The sequence below is a fragment of the Carassius auratus genome, chromosome 22 (assembly GCF_003368295.1).
Source record: "Carassius auratus strain Wakin chromosome 22, ASM336829v1, whole genome shotgun sequence".
NCBI lineage: Eukaryota > Metazoa > Chordata > Actinopteri > Cypriniformes > Cyprinidae > Carassius > Carassius auratus.
In genome coordinates, this window is record NC_039264.1 from 34,485,868 (window position 1) to 34,508,214 (window position 22,347).

At 35.0% G+C, this 22,347-nt stretch overlaps 2 long non-coding RNA genes across 3 annotated transcripts; both read right to left on the bottom strand.

Annotated features, from left to right (window-relative positions):
- On the bottom strand, positions 1–22,347 carry LOC113040473 (uncharacterized). The gene is made up of 3 exons (XR_003275252.1): positions 21,953–22,347; positions 20,526–21,223; positions 1–527 (listed from the first exon to the last, which is right to left on the bottom strand). It is a non-coding gene; the product is annotated as an uncharacterized LOC113040473 (long non-coding RNA).
- LOC113040457 (uncharacterized) lies at positions 15,009–18,186 on the bottom strand. Of its 2 annotated transcripts, none has more exons than XR_003275232.1 (7): positions 17,856–18,186; positions 17,083–17,217; positions 16,823–16,924; positions 16,508–16,596; positions 15,845–16,421; positions 15,484–15,636; positions 15,009–15,303 (listed from the first exon to the last, which is right to left on the bottom strand). It is a non-coding gene; the product is annotated as an uncharacterized LOC113040457 (long non-coding RNA). The 2 variants fall into 2 exon arrangements; XR_003275231.1 differs by having other exon boundaries at positions 16,823–16,959.

Genomic DNA, 22,347 nt, shown 5'->3' on the forward strand with positions numbered 1-22,347 from the left:
TATTAATACTTGTTCTACAGTTTCTGCTTCTTTATTGTGTATAGGCTCAATGTCCAACTAATCTTTGAGTCCATCATTACTTTGTCCAGCTGAGGGTTGAAAAGAGAATCATCCCACATTAAAGACTAAAAAAGTAGTGTTCCGTATTAAATATAAAAAAGATAAGAAAATAATAAACAATAGGAATGTACAAATTCAGAAATAAATTGGTTAGAAGCAAATAACATGGTTTAACAGACTATAATGAAGTCTGTTATATTATCAATTCTTCACATGTACAGTACATAAATACAGAGAATTGAAATAGTGTTACTCTCAGGCTCACAGTGCATACAGATAACACTAACAGTAGAACCTAAAAATACAGATAGATACAGATTCAATAAAATAATAAACACAAGCTGTTTGTTTTTCAGTGTGTTTGGTTCTGCAGGGTTCTAGATCTCTCATGTTCTCTCTGTCCTTCAGTAAACTCTGTCTCTGCAGATTTATCTTCTTCATGATGATTTGATGCTTGTACTTATGGGCTGAAATAAAAAATAAATAAATAGATTATTATTTATCTTTTCTCCTATAAATATATAGGCACACACACACACACACACACACACACACGTGTATATATATATATATATATATATATATATATATATATATATATATATATATATATATATATATATATATATATATATATATATATAAAACGTACAATTAAAAGAACCCAAATATTAAAAAAAATTAAGCATTTAAAAATTGAAGGAAGCAATGAATTGAGTTAAACTTAATTAAGTGTTCTGGTTTTGTGTTTTATATTAAACACAGTTCATCACAGATTAATAAATAAATACTGTTGAGATAGCTGCAAATGTCACAATAGGCTTTAAACCAGGGGTGTCCAAACTACAGCCCGCTATCACTCATGTGCTAGATATTTATATTTCAGTTCTGTAGTACATTATAAAACAGTGTGCAATAATATAGTGTGTTTGAATTATCATACTTAAAAATAGTATTAAATGAATGCAACTTTACTGGGACAAAAACCTCCCTTCACTTATACTGCTAACCAGGGTTCGAAATTAAAATTGTTTTCTAAAGTTACCAGCCAATCAGAATTTCCACTAGCCATTTTTATTTTCCGGTGAAAATAAGATAAATTATGAGTGCCACTGAATGCATTTGATCATTTTATTAACATTGTTCACATGAAAAACACATATAAAGTACAATGCATACAACAAAATCTGCACAGAAAGTGCAAACACTTCATCTATCATTTGAATCACGTCTTCAGAGCTCTTCTTCTTCTTCTTCAGAGGTGCCATCAGAATCTGAGCCTCCCTCTGTTCCTCTTGGTCGGTGTTTGTGCAGAAAGTCAGGCCTGCGTGAGCACAAACTGTCAGCGTGCCAGATGTCAATGGCTGTGGTTGGATCAAAGTCTCTGATGTCAGGTGAGCACAACTGGGTTTAAGGAGGTCAGAGAGGGTCTCATCTTTTAGGTGTGAGCCCCAGTCACTCTTTACCTGCTTCATAACACTGAACCCTCTTTCACAGTCAGCTGTAGTTGCAGGGATTGTGAGGAGAGCATCAGAAACATCAAGGACATCAGGACATGATGGAGCAGTATTCTGTTCACAGTAGACCAGGTCTTCTCAAAGCTTCCTGCAGCAGGCTGAGACAGAAAATATGCTTTATGCACTTGCAAACAATTATACATTTTCAAATGCAACTTTAGTTATTAAAAGATGGCATCAAACTTGGATTGTGCATTTAACAAATTACATTTACTCTGATTCCTGATAAACAAAATAAAACTGTCTCACAATATTAGACCTTTCTATAGAGCTTAGGAACTTTTCAAGCACTTGTTTTTTTCTCAAACATCAAGTACCTCCTGCTGTGTGAAGTTCAGTCTTGAGAACTGTCCATTGATCAGGGATCAACTCCACATTCACTCCAGCAGACAGTAAAAGAGGTCAGAAGTGACTGATGAAGATTTGGTCTTTACATGTGAATTGCTAACCTGAACTGGTGTCTGTCTCTGGCCAGCACTGGAAACTGGTCAGCCGCATCTCCTGCAGGACACCACTGTTCACATCACTAAATCTAGCAGTGCTGAAAAGAAAGCAAACATGAAATAATCCATCTACACTGCTGGTTTTAGTAGTATAAATGAACATACCTCCTCCAAGTTTTGTAACTTCAGCGTTGTTTACCCCTGTCATTACAGATACTCCATCTATGGTGATTGCCACTTGCTTGTTTCTCCATTGAGTGCTGACTCCACTTCCCATTATACTACACACTGCTTCAGCTAGATTTGCAGCATCTGGCTTTGAATCTAAATCAGCTTTGACCTTGCCCTCAGTGGCACTTGTGACGTAGAACATTTCTTCTTCCATCACTGCACTGTCCAGAGATCATCTGACATGACTGAGATGAATTTGACATCTGATAATCTTGCCCTCATCTTTTTTCTCTCATCCTCTGCTATGTAGTGTATGAACTCTTTTGCCTGGTAGTCATCTGTAATTCTCTCCTATCTTCAATCCTTTCTTTCGGCCTACCCTGAAATACATTTTTATGTAAATGAAGCCACTGTTAGCACCTACAACACAGTACATTTCATTGAGATTTCTTTATTATTTTTTTTAACTCCCAAACGTAAAGTTTCATCCTTGTCTATGGAAGCACTCTGAATTGTATTAAATGCACTGTTTGGCAGTGGCTCTCCTGATGTAGAGTTGGGATCCACCTGAAGTCTATAAAAGACTGAAGTGATGATGAAATCAGATACAGCTTCCAGACCTGAAGAGCTCTCCGGCTCCACAACCATCACTGATATTGCCTTGAACAAACTACTCACATTTTTACTTTATCTAATACTGACACAGTAATTGTAGAATATTTGTTCTGCTTACTTAATTGTAATAAATAAACGGACTTGTAGTAGTATATAACACAAGTCTGCCTCCCTGGCATTGATTTATAGCTAAGAACAGACCACGGAGAAGTCTTCTTTGACCTGTTTTGTGAAGATGAACTCAGACGCTTATGAGACAGAGCAGATCTGACTTACTTTACCTCCCTGAGAATAAATAATATAAAGTAGAAGCTGTAGGAAACTTAGCACAATATATATCTTAAACATCTCTAAATAATACAGTTTTTTACCTGTTAAAGTTTAATGTTTGTTTTTAAGGCAATTAATTGGCTCGCCCAAACCTATATGATAACATTGTACGACCATACTCAGTTCAAAGGTCACTGAGATCTAGGGTTGCCACCTTCAATACAGAAAAATAAGGGACGCCTGGGGGGGACAAAAGGTCCGATGATGTGCCAGTGGTGGTAAATCACAACTTAAAACATGTTTTCATAAAAATATGAATTGCTAATGAACTTTAGTAATTGTATAAGGTGGCGTTAACACTGATTTTGGATAAAATATTTGTCATTGTTTCCAGACAGTAACACCATCTAAACAGTGAAACCACATAATAAATAACCGGTCTACAAACATTTCTAAATTCATGTAAAACACACATTTTTCTTTATTATTATTATTGTTCAGTTAATCTATTTTATATAGTTTATTGTTAATTCTACAGTAGCCTATTGATCAGTAGTTAGACAGTTTGAGTCTTTTCATTGTTTGACTGATGTACCTATATTTGTTATGGCAAAAACAGTGAGAAAAAAATGTAAACAAGTGATGGTTATTTGCTGATGTAAAAAATTGCATTATAAAACGATCTGATCCACTGATTTAATCTGGAGTTTTATTTATGCTATTAATTTAGTATTAGTGTCTATAGCAAATGTGTTGCAATGCATACGATCTTGCAGATTTTTATCATATGGACTTTTGTCTGTTCTTTTAAAATTACGTTATTCGTGAACCACAGAAGGGTTAGACACACAGACACATCAAGAATTAGTGTATGAATCTCAACAATGGTAACATGATTGTTTTGGCCATAATAAATTTACAGCAGCTGAAGAACAAGACTAACAAGTCAAGGGTTAAATTGCACAACTAAAGCCAACACTTACCACAATTATGGTGACAGCAAACCAAACTATTACTTTTAAACAAACATCAAAACCTCTGCTTAAATCTTAATTAGAATGTTAGGGGATAATGTTCTTTTTCTACTACTACTTCTGCTACTACTACTACTAAAGTGTTCCTGTAGTTCAATAAGTAGAGCATTGTGTTAGCAGCGCAAGGTTGGGGGTTTGAATCCCAGGGAACACATGTTAGGAGAAAATTTTTAGTTTGAATGCAAGATGCTTTGGATAAAAGCATAAACATAAATTTAATAATGTTATTAATAAACATTTTTAGAATGTTTTTAGAGAACGTTATCCTTTCTTTTGAGAGAACGTTCTGGGAGCAAAAATAAAACTACCCGCTTAAAACATTGTTCGAACAATCCATGGTAATGATCTTAGAACATGTTTAGAACAAAAAAAATCTAGCTGGGATGCCCCACAATAATGAGCAAAAGAAAAATAATAGACTTAACAAAAAATGCATCAATAAATGTGATTTTAAATAAATTATTATTATTATGAAGACCAGCAGCAGAAATAACACTGTAAATCTGACTCACCAGAGACAGTAACAGAGACACTGAATCTGTACATGGTCTCTTTCCTACTTCTGATAGTTACTTCATACACTTCTGAGTCTGTGTTTCTGGTGTTTGTGATGATCAGAGATCCAGTCTGATGATCCAGCTTCAGTCTGTCTCTGAATCTCACATCAAGAACATCACATGTGTAGAATCTTCCAGTGTCTTTATCATTTTCAGCTATACGAGTCTCTGAGTGTCCACATGTCCAGAATACCTCATCATTTGTCTGTAGTTCAGTGTTAGTCTGTAGAGAGACTGAATCTCCCTCCATCACAGACACTGACTTCACTTCATCTGAATCAGAAACACACCTGAAGAACAAACACAAACGGTTTGTCAGGTCTTTTTTATTATTATTGAAGTAAATGTGCACAAATATCCTCCAAAAACAGGATCAAATGAAAAATCTGATGGTTTCAAAACTGAACTGCAGTCATACTCAGCCCCCCTAAAAAATTGTGACCAGCTCCATATTGACTATGAATTTGTGTTTGCCTAAGTCCCCTTTAAATTTTATGGAGCCCTGCACATGACAGGCAAAAAAAAAAAAAAAAATTGTGTGCATGATTTACTTATTCATTCCCTCAATGTACTAAAATGTGAAGACAGTTACTATTTTGCTCCCTCAGTTTGCTAATTCATTATCTCAGTTTGTAAATTGAGGGAATGATCTAGTAAATTGTGTTTTGTGTTTGTATAAACAGGTGTGTGTGTGTGTGTGTGTGTGTGTGAGTGAGTGTGTGTGTGTGTGTGTGTGTGTGTGTGTGTGTGTGTGTGTGTGTGTGTGTGTGTGTGTGTGTGTGTGTGTGTGTGTGTGTGAGTGTGTGTGTGTGTGTGTGTGTGTGTGTGTGTGTGTGTGTGTGTGTGTGTGTGTGTGTGTGTGTGTGTGCAGTGCCACGTTAAGCCCTGCAGGGCCCTGGACTAATAATGAGGTCCAAGTTCAATAATACGCTAAAAGTTCAAATTGATTAACTAACTAATTGATAACTAACAATAGTGAAAGATGTGGATGTTGTGCTTCCCATCAATAATCACATCTCTGCATTCCCCCAAACTGATTTGCATAAATTAAAGTCCCACTCGGTGTGAGCTGAAGTGATTGTGACTAGACGGCAGAGAAATCGACTTGGCCTTAAAGGGGTGATATGATGCAATTTCAACTTTTCTTTTTCTCTGGAGTGTTACAAGGTGTTCGTGAATAGATAAGATCCCTAAAGCTGCAAAGACTATAAGCGTGAAACACAAGTTTGTTCATAAAGCCCTTAAATGGAGATGGTTTGGGTGTGTTTTATGCAAATAGCTTTGTGGACGTTTATTTAGAAGACTCAGAATTCAGTAACATTAGAAGGAGGTCAGGGTCTGTCCAAATACCTACACTTGCAGACAGGCACGTGCACAGGTAGGGCTCAACCTGTGCAGAGCACATGCCCTTTTTGCCCTTACACTCCGAAGTGCCCTTTTTTTGGTGGTGTTTTTTTTTTTTTTTTTTTTTTTTAATGCTATTGGTCACCCTTTACGTCTGTCTGTCTGTTTTACAAATATTTAGCAAATGAAAGTTCTTAAAACGAGCTTGTGTAAATCTAATTCGATTCTCAAGCTGTCAGTAAGCTGATAACTCCGCCCCCTCTATATTCATTGAATCAACTGAAGTTCCACAGCAGCCGCACAGTAGACAACAGCTGAGCTGAACAGTTTTGCGAAGGGTAAATAAATATCTTGTTTTTTGAATAAGTACTACTAAACACTATGTCTATAAAGGCTCATATTTTATTTATTGGATGTCTGTCTGACTGGCTGAGACATGTGGGACGCATAGACAGTAAAAGGTGGGACGTCGCCTGAGAGAGGAGACTACATTTGCCATCTAGTCATAGCCAATACATAGCCAACACTTAAATAGCCTGGGCATATAGTAGCATTTCATCTTTTATAAAATGCGATTTTGGCCAAATGCATTTTACCACAGGAAAAACTGAGCGCTCCGTCTATATAGCTAAAAAAAACTAGTTTGTAACCTGTAGATGAAAATGTAATGTGATCCCGGCAGCGGCAGGCACCGTCGCCGTTTTAATGACGGACAAAAAAAATAAATAACATTTACACGCATTCGCTGGTCAAAAACGATATATTGATAACAACAACATATAATTTGTTTTTACCATCGGAAAATCATAACAAGTTTCGTACTGGAATTTACACAAAGCAGCGAGTGATCCTCGTCACCTAGATAACTATATTTCTAAGAAATTTCTTCTTTGATTTTTTGATTGCTGATACACTTAATTTTTTTAACATTTAGGATAATCATGTTATGGTATACTCTCCGTATACTCTGTATAAAAAGTAGTAAAACATGGTTTTACTACAGTAATGTAGTAGTAACTAAAAAAAATTACAGAAGATCACTGTGAAATCTTTATATTTTATCATGCAGAATGTAATTCATGATTCATTCCAAGGCTTCGTTTATTTGATCCAAAATACAGCAAAAACAGTAATATAGTGTAATATTTTTACAATTTTAAATAACTGTTTTCTATTTGAATATATTTTAAAATGTAATTTATTTTTGTGATCAAAGCTGAATTTTCAGCATCATTACTGCAGTTAGTTCTCTTCAGTGTCAAGTGATCTTTCAGAAATGCTTTTCACTGCAACTGTACTTTTCACACTATTTTTATTTATTTTTTCATTGCTGGCTTATTTTAGGGAAAGTGTAGTGAATAGGAGACCTTCAAGAAACCAACATCCCTGGTCCACCACAGTATCAAATTTTTGCAAGGTATGCGGAAACATGTTGGATAGCTATGTTATAGTAATGGTATGGCTATAGTTTCTTATAATCTGGAATTGAGTTGTACCGTAGTGTTGGACATAATTACTTAAATTATATTTCAAAAAAGTTAGTCAAAAATACTTGACTCATTGCTCACCTTCCCCTCTTCTCAATGTCATTCATAAAAATGTTAACCAAATAATACAAATTAGCTTATGAAACCAAACAGAATAGCTAAAAAAGAGAATATATATAATTGATATAAAAAAAGGGAGGGGGTGCCCTTTTTCAGTTTCAGCACATGCCCCTCAAAAGGTCTGTGCACGGCCCTGCTTGCAGACTTGAGAGTGTGTGCACATGACTGGAAGTGATAACTTTCTGCTCATGAGATGTTTGTTTTCTCAGGCAGGTTTGTGAGCGGACGCCGTCGACTCGGGAGGGTCGTGCTGGACCCATGTTGCTGGCTGAATTCTGTCACGGGGCGATAGAGACCACCGAAGAAAGAACAGGGTCTGGGCCCAAATGCAGCTTAGAAAACTCTTTTAAATGAGGGACTACATTTGTAGCATGGACACACATTTTTAAGACGTGTTTTTGTTTTAAAACTGATTTTACGCCATTGAACTCAACATCAACTTAAATATTCATCTGTATCTCACATTAAACCATGGACCGTCTTTTAAATGTGTTAGGTGTGTAAAAATACTTCAACTGACAATAAAGATCATTCTGAAGTTATACTGCACTGAGCACTATTGACATTTTTATGGTCTCTGAATAAATGTTTTTAAATATATATTTATATTGCTTTTTGATTTGGTTCATGAAAATATTTGTATGAAAACTGTCAGCACAAATGACTCAAATGTAATTGTGACTCACCAGAGACAGTAAGATTGAATCTGTATGTGGTCAATCTTCTCCCTCTGATGGTCACTTGATAAAGTCCAGAGTCTGTGTTTCTGGTGTTTGTGATGATCAGAGATCCAGTCTGATGATCCAGCTTCAGTCTGTCTCTGAATCTCACATCAAGAACATCACATGTGGAGAATCTTCCAGTGTCTTTATCAGTTTCAGCTATACGAGTCTCTGAGTGTCCACATGTCCAGAATACCTCATCATTTGTCTGTAGTTCAGTGTTAGTCTGTAGAGAGACTGAATCTCCCTCCATCACAGACACTGACTTCACTTCATCTGAATCAGAAACACAACCAGAAGCAAACTCTGTCAAACATCTTGAGCGGTTTGAGTCCACAGATATGAAGAGACAAACTGGATCAGTAATGAGAGATGAGACAGATGAGCTGATGTGAGGCTGCTCTGTAGTAAAGTGAAGTCAAACTCTCCTGTCAGCTAAATAACCCTCGATTTATTCAGCATTGATGCACAAGATCATCAGCTCTTCTGAGCTTCCTGGAGATCAATGCTGTCATGTTCAACAGAAATAAGCTGAGCCAAATATAGATGTTAAAAATGTGTTAAAGCAGTGTTTGATCCTGAGATCCTGAGAGTGTTTGACTCTGGTTTCTCCTGTAACTGTCTTCAGTCGGTTTGTTCTTCGTGTCTGATCAAATAGTTTCTCCTCTCAGACTGATTTCACAGATTCTCCGAGAAGGGTATTCCTGCACAACCGGAGGCTGCAGTTACAGGACCGCAATTCTGTGACCGCAGCTTTAGGACCCTAGTATTTTTGTGACAGTGCCACCTACTGTACTGGATCAACACTAATTAAAGATGGACGACGTGGACAGCAACCAGACGGTGAGTATCGATATTTAATTAAGTTTTATTTTATAACGTTTAAACGGTGCAAAGTTTACATAGTGAGAACTGCTACCTATGAATAAATAATTAATTCCCACCAAATTAAGAATTTGTGAGCTAGTTTTATTAATTACTACGACGTTAATTCGTGGCTATGATTTCATAAATCCTAATTGTGTTTTAATGACGAAGTATTATAAGTGAATCTAGCCTGCACATTAATTAAACTTATCAGATGACAAGAGCATGGTTGATGTAAGGTTTGTAAGATTTACCTGCAGCTTAATGTATTAGTGTGAATACTGGTTTAATAGTCGTTGTTTTACCATATTTAGGTATAAAATATATTTCATAATTAAACTGCACTAGACTGCCTAGTTGCAGTATGTGTTAGCCTGTTGTTTTGGCATTATTTTGCAATGATAAATTAGGCATTTGGCAATTTTAATAGTTTGTTACAATTTGGCCTAATCTGCAGGTCTATTCCACATACAGTTATACATTGCTATCATGTGTTAGTTTCTGTGATTTTATGGATTCGATTAGGCTCATTGTAGGACAGATGATTAAAAAAGGCACTAGGGATATTTTCATGATCTCAAAATATTCCAACAACTACACTCTCACTTTTCATAGATACATATAACAATCAAAAAGGGAAATCCCTGCCCGAATTGAAGAGATGGACCACATGCTGCAAGGACTTTCACTTTTCATATTCATATATATATATATATATATATATATATATATATATATATATATATATATATATATATATATATATATATATATTCCAGTTGAATATGTTAAACAAATGTTTCTTATTTATCTCTCTCTGTCTCTCGCTCTCTCTTTCTCTAGAGTTGAAGCCTACAGCCGTTCTATCCATGCAGCAACTGATGGAAAAGGGGTTCACTTTGGTGCTGTTGTGATGTTGTCACAAAAATGTCATTTATATACAGTACAGACCAAGAGTTTGGACACACCTTCTCATTCAAAGAGTTTTCTTTGTAGATTCACACTGAAGGCATCAAAACTATGAATTAACACATGTGGAATTATATATGGAATTATATACATAACAAAAAAGTGTGAAATAACTGAAAATCTGTCATATTGTAGGTTCTTCAAAGTAGCCACCTTTTGCTTTGATTACTGCTTTGCACACTCTTTGCTTACTATTGATGATTTTCAAGAGGTAGTCACCTGAAATGGTCTTCAAACAGTCTTGAAGGAGTTCCCCGAGAGATGCTTAGCACTTGTTGGCCCTTTTGCCTTCTGTCTGCGGTCCAGCTCACCCCTAAACCATCTGGATTGGGTTCAGGTCCGGTGACTGTGGAGGACAGGTCATCTGGAGCAGTACCCCATCACTCTCCTTCTTGCTCAAATAGCCCTTGATGCCTTCAGTGCGACTCTACAATTTCATAGTCATGAAAATAAAGAAAACTCTTTAAATGAGAAGGTGTGTCCAAACTTTTGGTCTGAACTATAATATATATATATATATATATATATATATATATATATATATATATATAATATGTAATATGTATATAAATAAACATTTTTGAATCATTCTTGTGTCTTGTCTTGCCTCTCAACAACTTTTAAAATATTGGCAGTAATTTAGTGACTCCATACGCTGATTCCAACTTTAACTTACCTGATAATGAGCTAATTCACCTTAAGGAAGTGAATCAATATACTGTATAATTCAAGAGACAATTCAAGACTTTTAAGGTTCTTCATTTTTTACAATTGTTTTAACACTGATATACATCAATTTTACAAAATTGATTTTTCATTTATATTTTGTGTAAATTCATGTTTAAATTTAAAATTGTGACTCAAAGCACACTTAGTAATTTAACTCTGCTGCATTTTGAATCAAAAATCACATTTAAAAACAAATGCTACTGAGATTAATATATTGATGCTATATACAAAGTAACGTGACTGCAAACTAAACCAACAGGATACTAGAACTGCGTTCCTGAAACTGCAGCCATCGCTATATTGGCCAGTACGGTAGGTGGCGCTGTCAGGAAAAACTAGGGTCCTAGAACTGCGGCCCAGATCTGCAGCCTCCAGTTGTGCAGGAACATACTATTGGATTCTCCAACTGCTTTATGGATCCAGAACAGATCACTTGTTGTAACTGTGTGCTCTCTCATATTTTCATATGGCATTTTGTGTGGAGTGGAAGTAAAAATGTTTAGTTCATATAAGCAGAAGAAAAAAAGTAAGACTTTAAACTACTAAAAGATACACGGACCACATTCATCTAATAATATACATGCTGATGTCGAAGCTGTTTGTCAAGACAACAGATCAAACCACATTAGATATAAATATATCCCAACACAAAAGGTTCTTTGATCATGATAGATTTAGTGAATTACATGCATTTATCAGTGTTATACGACCTGATTCAGCGTGTGATGGACACACACACAAAGATGGACACACTCTAGACTTAATCATCAGTACAGGTCTCAACATTTCATCCATTGTTATTAAAGACATAGCACTATCTGATCACTTCTGTATTTTCTTTGATATATTGATCTCTGCTAGCACTGAATCTAGATCTGTCTCTGTCAGAAGGAGATGCATTAATGAGAACACAAGTGAACTATTTATGGAGGCTATATCTTTAACACCAAGCATTTCTGCAGACTCTGTTGATATTCTCCTTGATTCCTTCAACTCAAAAGTTAAGAATGTTATTGATGATATTGCTCCAATAATAGTCAGTAAGAAAACAAACAGACAGAAATCAGTTTGGAGAAGATCAACAGCAGTTCAGACTATGAAAAGACAATGCAGAAAAGAGGAAACTTGAAATTCACGATAGCATCTATAAAGACAGTGTTGGACTCGTGTGTGCAGAAGTGAAAATACCTGCATTCACCAGAGGACGCAGCTGGATGCAGAAGATGTGGAGGAAACACGGCAGATAGATCACCTCAGGGTTCATGTGAAGAGGGGGATATACACGTGTATGTATGTGCATTTATATACATATACAGAAATGTACCTTAAATAAACTACTTTTGTTTTGATGCTAGTAATCGTTTTCACAGCCTTACATTAAATGTTGCCTATGCATGAACAGCATTATCATTGTTATGCATATTGCATACCACCTGTTACAACAATAAATGGCAAAATTGATCAATTCTGTATCTCATTATTTGTGCATCACATTGAGGTAAATGTGTACAGTTTACATTAAGGAATATAAAACCAGTAAAGGGGCAGTGTAACACATAAAAGGTAATTAGATAAACAACTATCAAGACCACAGCTAAGACAAGAAGTAAAATATTAAATAGAAAAACACTTATTTAATTTATACATAGTGCACTTGTAGTGCTAATACAACAGGAGTAACTTGTAACAACAGTGTAACCTTCAAGTATCAAGAACATAGATAATGCAATAAGTGAAGAAAGAAAACGGTAAATGGAAAGACAATTATTAAAACTAATTAATTCAAGACCTTTGAGCGAGCAACCATTTTCTGCTCATTGACACAGAAAATCTGAAGCTCCTGCACTCATCCATATTTGTAAATTGCAGGTGGACCTCGAGAGATTTCAGGTTTTTTAATTGCTCAGATGTGTAACATTACGCACTGACTCTACAAACAAGGAAAGAAAATACATCGATGAAGATTACGAGCGTTAGCTCATTAAGATCATCAGACCACCCTTCACTGTAAAACCTGACAAGTGACTTAACTCAAACCGTTTGAGTCAACAGATATCATTAAAAACCTGACAAATTAGAAACTGCATCTCAGTATGAAACAGCAGTTGCTCTGCATCTGACCACAAAGCACTCCAGTGTGTGGAGAAAACTAAAACACCTCCACCCTGGTCAAAAAGACACAGCAGCACCTTTACTTCTTACGGAGCCTTAAACTGCTCAATGGATCACTGACACCCAGTTAACTTCCATCGAGAACATTTATCAGAAGCGCTGTCTGGGCAGGGCAAGAAACATGATCAAGGATGCCTCTCATCTTCACTATGAACTCTTCATCCTCCTTCCATCCGGCAGGAGTTACAGGAGACTACGCTCTCGCACTAGTAGACTCAGGAAGAGCTTCTTCCCCGAGACTGTGACACTTCTGAACTCCACAACACCAATCTAACCTGCACCTGCTCTTTTACTGCACTCCTCACAGTACTTCTGTACAGAGCACAGTAAACTATTTCTAGAAAAATATCACTGCATTACTGTTATTTTGCATCGAATACATTGTTTAACAATACGTTTGCACACTCAATCCAACTGTATTTATTACCACAGCTCTCACGTTCCTGCTGTTCATTATGTGTATATAATCCTGCACAATATATAATATATATTATAATTATAATATTATAATCCCAAAGTTACTTTGACAATGCAGTCTCTTCATTATCATAATAAAATACAGAAACACTGCACAGTTTAAATATGTAGTAAAATCTGTGCCATTAAGTGTTATCACTGTACCACCGTGATGTTATGCAAAACATTTTGTTTTACGTAGATATTTGAACGTGAGTGAAGTACATAATAAATACAAATACATCGCAAATACGGAAACATTTGATTTTGTGTCGAATGAGAGACCCAATGTTGGTTTCAGTTTCGTTTTGTTTTAAATGAATTTGTTTTGGCTCGTCGTCTGTATTGCTATAGCTTCTTATAATTCTTGTTCTTTTCTAAATACTGTTAATTAAAATTATCTGTTGTGGAGTGAGGGAACTAAAATAGTCTAGCTATGTAAACTGTAATCCGGTACTGATTCCAAATTACATGACAAAAATTATAGTTAGTAACATAATCCATTACATTACACATTTTAGATAATCTAATCAGACTACTTTAGATTACTTTTGACTTAACTTGATTTAAATAGGATAATATACTACCATATTGACATAAAAAATACAAAGAGTAATATATACATATATATATAATTTCACAAAGCTTGTCAGAACATTCTGTTTTTGCTTCACATTGGGTTATTATTAAATCAAATTATGTGTATGATTATTATTATATAACTAAATGATATGAAATTATATAAATTATATGTATATTAATTATATAACAAATTAAATAACTCTAATAACAGATTTAGGTTAAATAAAGATGACAGTCTTTATTTTTTTCTTTTTAGGAAACAAATCAAAGAAAAAAAATAAACTAATTCTGTTTCTAATATTCTGTATGTTGCTCAAAAGCAAAATATATATTTTGTCAAGTTTTTTTTTTTTTTTAACTATTCTTTTAAAAATAACACATTTAAAAAAAAAAAACGAGTTCACATATCGCACCTAAACACGCGTGGAAAAAGTAATTAGAACTAGCTACTAAATTAGTTAAAAATGCCTATCCATATACAGCTACACAGCAAAAAGTCCAGTGTTAAATTAACTCTCACAGAGTTGATTTCAACACTTTTTCTGAGTTTATATAGCTCCACACTCTCCGGAGTTAAAATAACACTTTCAAAATAGTTAAATATTTAACACAATCCCTGAGTTACCAATTTGTCTCCAAAAAAGTGTTAAAATAACATTAAAAGGGATACAGAAAAACAACACTGTTCAGAGTTGCATGTTTTAGGTGGTTAAATCTGTACAGTCTCCAAAGATATACAAAATAGTGTTAAATAAACAACAGCACACAAAATATTTGCCAATGACTTGTTTATTTGTAATTCTCACATCTTAAATATGAAATCAACTGTTGACTGTCTGGGTGCTCTTTTTGACAAATAAATTAGCATTCTGTCAACATCATACTACTCTCAAATCTCTAACCCTGGGAGACTCCTTCATTTTACCTTCATCAATGTTATACAGGGTGTCTGCAGGAATGTGTAAAAGTTCAGAAGTGCACCATCATAGGACAAATTTAACTCAAAATGTGCCTTGAAAAGTTCATCAAATGCTCCAAGGGAGCGGTTTGCCTGGCATGGGATGAGATGAGATGCTTATCCAAGATGATGTAGAAGCACTCAGTCTTGCTTTTCTGGCGTCCAACAGCAAGGAGGTAGGGATGCTGATGCTGGATGTTGTTGAGGGGCTCCTCCAAACTGCAGCATGACTAAAGTTAAAAATGAACATTGAATATTAGACACAAACATAATGTCCAGTTAGAAAAAACAACAGTATAAAAGTGACTGTTCAAAGAAACTCAGCGGCTGGTGCAATATGAGAATGCATATGAATGATTTTAAATCTCCATGTTAGAGCAAACCAAAACACAATATTAAAATGTCAATACCTTATGAAAGATTACAAGTCTTTCAGCAGCATCACATGGACTGTTTTTGGAGACTTCAATCCTCCTGGTGATGGTGGAAGGAGATGTATCAGTTAAAGAAGGGATGCCATTTCCCGGTCGTAAACTAGAGACGAAATTCACATGAAGAAAAAACTAAACAAAAAAACAACAACACATGAATTAATTATTCTAAACCTTCTAATTAAATATTTTAAGTTGAAGAATAGAAAGCATTTTAAACATTCACCTGGTTAATGTAGTCTTTTTAAAGATTTTATGTAGTGCAAGTTATCAAAACAAAATATATTGTAACTGCAAATATAGCAGATGTGTAAAAACAAGCAAATCAAATACGACTTACTTGTCTCATGAAGGTCACTTCCTTCAGGACATTCTGCTGAGAGCAACAACTGACTCATCTCTGCTGTTGAAGTAAGTTGCTTGGTGTCTTTCATGACATTTGGCCTGAAGAGTGTGTCCCTCTTCTGAAGCAGCCTGGAGGATGTCTCAGTGTTAAACAGGAGAGTGAAGTCTTGACCAACCTTTAAGAAGATATTAAACTATAAACAATGTTCTCAAATTGAATTCTTGTGAAAACATGTTATTCCTTTTGTATCTATGAATCATGGGAATGTGGAGAGGATATCAACACTAGAGCCTGGATCTTTAATAAGCTCTTGGCGATGCTGAAAGGTCTCTCTCATCTTTTGGAATATTAGGGAATTCTCTGTGGTTTGGCTGAGCAAAGACATGGCCTCTCTGCAAGAACTCCCATCAAGTTGCCCTTCAAAATTAGTAGCTTTTTGGCATTTTGGGCCTCCTGGAGAAACATCATGAGGGCTGTCTAGTGGCAAAGATCCTCGTCTCATCTTCCTGTGGACTGTTTTCATATGCCAAGCAATGTATCCTATGTTGCTTGCAGCATCATAAAAGTGTTCCTTAAAAGAATCACATTTCTATGTCAGATATCGATATCATAACATTGCAATTATAACATGAAAGGGTCATGCAGACGATGACTTACGTAGCCTTTCTTGGAATATGGATCTTTGAGGGAACAGTATCACTATGCAAACAGCATACTGTTCTCCGATAGCTTAAGTAGGGAGTTGCCTAAGAGAAGATATCAAATTGGTCTTAATTTATACAATGGTCATGCAGCTAATTTTTTTATAAAAAGTTAATAATAATAAATTAAAATAAAAAATGACCTTGGTGATTCATTAATTAACACAGACTCAAAGGGGTTAATTTTTTTTATATATATTTTGGATAATTTTCATTTCTGGGCGAACAGAACCTTTAGGACACAAAAGGACATAAAAAGCTTTGTTCTAACCCGTTTTGCAGACAGTGCAGATGTGTCCTCTTTTCTTTGTCTCTTGTTAGGGACCTCATGAAAGATTACAGTCGATGCACTTGAACTGTTGCTTTTGTCAGACTTCTCAGATATGGAAGACAAAGAGCCTGAGAATTCTAAATAAAGTATTAAAATATTACAAATACTGTGATGACCAGCACAAGAATCAGAAATAGCCAATGTATCATATTTATCCAGAGTTGCTTGATAACACAACATAAACATTCAATAAAGCTCACCATCATTTGAGAAAACAGTCAGCACCACATTGCCTTGTCCAATGAGGTCGCTGAATATTTCTGCATCGACTTCTGTCCCTGTTGCATCCTTGTATGTAACTTTTGCATTAGGTGGCAAGCAAAATTTCTCAATGACTGAAAAAAGAAGAAAAAATTATTTAAGTTGACGCCCTTTCTTGCTTCACAACAAATGTCTGATCCGAAAACATGTTTTTTTTTATGATGCAAGCAAAATGTAAAAATGTAATTTTTATTTTATCAATACATCCCCTTCTACAGAAATTATGTGATAAAGGCAAATACAGAAATGAGGCAACAACACAATACACAGAATTTATCAGATTTTAATCAAATTCTTAGTTATTTTAAGGAGTAAGAAAAAAAAAACAACCTTTGATGTGAAATTGGATAAAGTTAAACCTCTCTTAAATGCAGTCCAGCTTCACATACTTCTGCTGTTCGTACTGTTCGTACAGTAACTTAGCTAGCTAACGAAGCTAATCACGTCGACGATGGCAATAAACGAGGCTTTGTAAAAGATCGCTCGTTTTATTAATTCGGTAAAGCATATTTATTAGAGACCAAGCTGTTAAATCGAAAAGCTCGAGCGTAAACCGCTGCCACGATGTACGTTAACTTGAAATGTGGAAGCGAATGCACACACACAGCCTAATATACGTTTATGCACAGTGCTCCATAGCACGTTATACTGTACATTCTCTACTGAATAAGCACCAATCATAAATGTAAAAGTATGATTAAATTTATCTTACCTTTCAAAGCCACACGAGGATAATGGCAACGTCTTCATGGATTTCACCAGCGACGATTGGAAATGCGTGGGCGGAGTCTAATTACGTCTCTGTGGAGTTTGTTTAACACTGATGATCAACTCTGTGAAATAACTCCAACACCAAACACCATTTTACTCTGAATGTGTTAAAATTACTCTTTGGGTGTTGAAATAAACTCCAATTTTTGCTGTGTATGATTCGCGATCTCCAAACTGACTCAAATGATTCGCGAACCCGCTTTGAACTCCCGAACCGACTCAAATGATTCACGAAACCGCTCCGAACTCCCGAACTGATTCAAATGATTCGCGAAGCCGCTTCGAACTCCCGAACTGACTCAAATGATTCGCGATCCCGCTACGAACTCCCGAACTGATTCAAATGATTCGCGATCCCGCTAGGAACACCCGAACTGATTCAAATGATTCGCGATCTCCAAACTGACTCAAATGATTCGCGATCCCGCTTTGAACTCCCGAACTGACTCAAATGATCCGCGAACTCGCTCCGAACTCCCGAACTGACTCATGATTCTCAATCATTTCAGAGCTGTAACAACAATACTGTGAAACCATGTTATGTTTGCTTAAGGTTATCATACCATCAAAATCTCATACCGGCCCATGACTTATAAATATATATATTCCATTTGTTGTTATTAACATAGAATGCATTAAAAATTACATCAAGGTTTCCCAAACTAGGGTTTGTGACTTTAATAAAAAGCTAATTAATTAAATCATAAAAAATGATACATTAAAATAAATAATTTTAAAGCCAATCAAAATAAAATCTTAATAAAAAAGTTTAACATTTCATTTGTTTACCTGCATGTCATGTGGACATAACCAACATCAGAGAATCATGAACATGCAAATGTGATAATTATTAAAATATATTTTTTTAAATCTCAGGGGTACTTCAAGTAAATATATTTGGTGAAAGAGGATCAGATGACAAAAGTAAATTTGTGTGTTTTAATGTGTTTGAAAGACAAACGCCTTCCAAATACACAATAATACATGGTTTAATAATCAACAGAGTGATGATTCAAATAAAATCAATGTGTTCATCAGTAGTTGATGCAATGTTGAAACACTTCTTAAACCTGAAATGATTTTTATAAATCAATCTTCAAATGCTGTCACTGACAATGCAACGCTGCAATTTGTAAATAATGGAATAACTATTAGTGATTTCACTGTTATCATATTTTTCTTTGTTTCACCAGTTTTCATATTATAGACAGACTGAGTGCATAAGTCTTTGGTGTTATTTTATATAATAAAAAGCCTAATAAATCAGCACATTACATGAGATTAAATAAACCATGTGTATGAGTCCACATTCTGTTGCTTTGTGTTTACTGGTGAAAGAGCAATACCTGAAACACAAAAGTACATTTCTCAAAGAACAACAAACTTTACGATTATAATTTAGAGCAAAAATAATTCTGATCGGTTTAGCCGTTATACAACCTGACTAAAATGCTCATACATTTCGTTTTCTTAAACTTGACTAAACTAAAACAGGACAGGGTTGACTAAATATGATAATTAAAATGTACATTTGAGTAAAACTAAGACTGAATTAAAAAATGGCTGCCAAACTTAATACTGCTGTGCGGTTAATTAATAATAATCTTACTGCTAAAATGTCAAGTTTTCATTGACTAAAACTAGACTAAAATGTTGAGACTTTCAGTCGACTAAAACTAAATAGGATAAGGTTGACTAAATATGATAAAAACTAACAAGGACATTTAACTGCTTCCTTCATTATATTTCTATACACTTCTTCTAATCTCACACACTATTTAGGATGATAGTATGAACATTGAGACACAGGGCATGTCTTTATAAATGGAGAACTGAATCATTGACTCAAATGATTCAAAATTCACAAACACGAATCCTTCAGTAACGAAACACTGCTGTGTGTTGCTCAGAGAAGCGTTTTCATTAACCAAATGGAGCAAAAACAGTCAACTTAGACAATATATCAAATATAAAACTAAAATGTATATGAACTACTCGTTTTAACACTTAAAAATGTCAAATTTTCAATTGTGGTTTCCAGGGAAAACTTCACTCTATAATTTAACAAATTTGCAAGGTAAAAATAAAGCACCACTGAATTGAGTTGAACTGAATGTGTTTTAGTTTTGTGTTTTATATGAAACATGGTTTATCACAGACTAATTAATAAATGCTGTTGTGATAGTTTCATCTTGTAATGTCACAATAACTGATAACCGTGTTGTTTTCTGATCTTGACAGCAATAAAATGATCTTAATGTGTCAATGAACAGATCTGAAGTCATCAGTATAATGAATGAGGTGAAAACAGGATCTATTATCATGAAATAAAGAGGATTTTGATCAGCTGATAATATTGATGAGTCTCAGACTATAAACACTCATTAAACAAGACATTCAGGATCAGCAGCAGATCAGCTCACTTTATTCTGACTGTTTGCTGATAGAAACACATCTTTATCAAACATTGTGATTTGTCCTTATGAATCTGAACACATTTTTAATGTTATTTACCGCATTCATAACATCAGAGTATTTCCACATCTTACCGTTTTCTATTTAAAGAGTTTGCTCAAAACAAAAGGTGTAAATCACGAACTACAGTACTCACTTCAGAAAACCGCTAAACTGAAGCGTGCGCGAGTGCTGACGTCATCGGCTCTACTTCTTCTTCTCTGGTGTTTATTGGCGGATTGCAGCCAAACTGTTTCATTACCGCCACCAACTGGAATAAAGTATGGATCAGGATTTTTCTTGTAGGAAAAGCTTCTTCTTCTTCTTTTGATTTGATTGGTGGCTGATTTTAAAGGTGCATTAATGCCACACACGAGACTGGAGTGTGGAGCAGTGTATGACAAACTAGGACATTTAGAAATTAATATTATTCTTTCCATCAATCCTGTATGTTTGGGGGTAAATCATGAGATGTTTGAACACAAGTATTTCCTTCTTAAAGCTTCTGAACATTATCATTTACAATGTCTGTCTTTATTTGAATCATTTCCCTTTTTTCCTCATCATATTTCCTCCTCTTAAAATATTCCTCAAGATTGTTCTCCATAAACAGCTGGAGAAGGTCCACAGCAGCACGAGAGCTTCTGAACTCTTCCTTGCAGTAGATGAGACTAAGCTCTGTCTTCAGCTTACTCTCACTGAGCTCTGGATAGACCTTCAAAGTCCTGCTCAGTGCATCTTCAGGAAACACCATTGTGTCCTGTTCAAACCTGTCTGCTTGAAGCACAGTGACACTAACAAGGTGTTTGTGAAGGAGAACTGGTCCATGGTGTGTGAGAGTATGGTATCACAGACCTAGAGACTGAAGGAGGAAAACAAACATCATGTAGTGATCACAAAATGACAATTTCAGCTGAAACAATTAAACATGACCAGTTTTAAGTTATAAAGGGATGGATCCATAATTTCTCAGAAATTCATACACATGGACAAGAAATTCTGAGTAAATAAGTCAAGTTTGATGAATTTCTGCTGCTCAGGGAGCTAACAGAGATGAAGGCTGTAATACTAATGTTGTCCACTAGAGGAAATCACACAACAAACTCTTTTAGATCATAATTTAAAGACTGTGAAAATGGTAAATAGTTCACTTGTAGTAAAAAATGCATAGAAATATTTATTTCCCAAAATGTAATATATTACAATCTCGAAAATACATACTATCATTAATATTTTTATATCCTAATGATATTGAAAACTTATGTCACCAACTATGACTGAATATATGGCCAACTAAAGGAAAGTGAATATAAAATGTGAATAATTTTAATGTATTAAATGGAATAATATTTCTAAAACTAGACACCTAAAGATTCTTATTAGAAAAGAGACATGGCCTTTAGAAGTATATAACTGTATCATCTACAAAAGCCACTGTGCTTGGACCGTTATTATTGACACTTCTGGCTATATTGTGAAAAAAAAAAATTGTATTACAGATCTTAATATCTATAAGAGGGAGCTATCAAAATAAATAAATACATAAAATATTTGCAACAAATGTAGCTGTATTTTTTGAGTTACCTTCTATGGGTAATTGTAAATGTCTTCTCATGTCTTTGATGACTTTACGATACGTTTTCTTCAATATTTCAGTAACTTTAAGATGTAATCCTCTGATTAATCCCAATATATCTACAGATATAACACGTTACATTTACCAAATTTTTTTTTTTATTATTTTTTTTTATCTTCTTTGTGTCCTGCTGGATGCTCCTCTTAATGTGAACTGAATCCGTGTCCTTCTTCTGGAGTTTTATCCTCTTTTTTTCTTCATCTGAACACCTTGTGAAGGGTATTGTTGCAAAGATAAACCCGAGTTTTCTTTCATTTGGAGATATTTGGCTGCTTCCACATTGATCAGAAGCTGTCAGTCAAATGACAATCTGCTGACAGAGTCTGAACACAGCATTAGATGA